The following is a 1701-nucleotide window of genomic DNA, read 5'->3' as shown; positions in this document are numbered from 1 at the left end:
TTATTATTATTATTATTATTATTATTATTATTATTATTATTATTATTATTATTATTATTATTATTATTATTATTATTATTATTATTATTATTATTATTATTATTATTATTATTATTATTATTATTATTATTATTATTATTATTATTATTATTATTATTATTATTATTATTATTATTATTATTATTATTATTATTATTATTATTATTATTATTATTATTATTATTATTATTATTATTATTATTATTATTATTATTATTATTATTATTATTATTATTATTATTATTATTATTATTATTATTATTATTATTATTATTATTATTATTATTATTATTATTATTATTATTATTATTATTATTATTATTATTATTATTATTATTATTATTATTATTATTATTATTATTATTATTATTATTATTATTATTATTATTATTATTATTATTATTATTATTATTATTATTATTATTATTATTATTATTATTATTATTATTATTATTATTATTATTATTATTATTATTATTATTATTATTATTATTATTATTTTACCGTCATGAACTCTGATGCATAATGCTAGCTTCTTACGTCTAGATTTGAGGATGGACATCCGGATCCTTGTCCGTTTACATAGATTGTTTTGTTCCTTGAACTCTATAAATACATTTACTTTTTATTATAAGACCTTCCGAGGGATTTAAAGTGCAATTTTATTGAGCAAAACTCTTTGAGCTTACAGTTTATTTATTTTATCAAACTATTTATTTTGAAACTTTTCATTAATTGAATCAACTTTTGAAATCATCATTTTCATCAAAATTTTATTATCTAACATTTGAGCTATCATTTATTGCAATTCATTGACGTTTTAGTCTCTCTTGATACTTAATTCATTTATATCATTTATTGAAAAGAAGTTGCAATGTAAAACTATTCTTCCAATTTGTGGATCATATTGAGGTCTTTTGAAAGCACAATGGATGGGGTCATATTGAGTTCCATAAAGTCCAATATTGTATAAGGATCGGTACTCCTTGTTTATAAATCACAGAACGTGTTGTAGCACAATAAGTCAATTAATATAGTAAAAAGACGTTGCTCATGATGGGTAGTTTGATAACGGAGGACGTAACTAATTGATTTTGATTGAACCTCCACAATTATATTATTTGCATCCTTTCATCCTTTTTTACTTATTGCTTTCATATTTGCACGTATCATTTGATTAATATATTTACTTATTTTTTAACTCGCTTGAATTTAGATTAATTTTTCGAAAAATTTTTAATAACCAATTCATTTCCTTTTGATTAGTTATTCTTGGACTATCAATTGGTATCGAAGCAAGGACCTCACTTTGAATTTAAAGATTTTACAATCTTGAGTAATGACTAACCACAATTTTCAAAATCTTGAGCGGCATTCCATAAATCGCCATTCTTTCTTTGATTGTACACATTATAATTATTGGAAAGTTGGAATGATGATTTATGTTCAATCAATAGATTATAATGTTTGGGAAGCTATTAAATTTGGTTCATATGTCCTACAAAAGTTATTAAAGTTGATGGTAAGCTAGATCAAACTATTTCAAAATCTAGATAGGAGTACGAATGAAAAGGATGAAAAGAATTATCTTTAAATACTAGAGCCAAAAATATACTTTATTGTACTTTAGAAAAACTGAATTTAATCGTATTAGTATGTGAT

This window comes from Olea europaea, chromosome 12 (genome assembly GCF_002742605.1).
Source record: "Olea europaea var. sylvestris chromosome 12, O_europaea_v1, whole genome shotgun sequence".
NCBI classification, from domain to species: Eukaryota; Viridiplantae; Streptophyta; class Magnoliopsida; order Lamiales; family Oleaceae; genus Olea; species Olea europaea.
Note: the sequence above shows the minus strand (reverse complement) of the source record.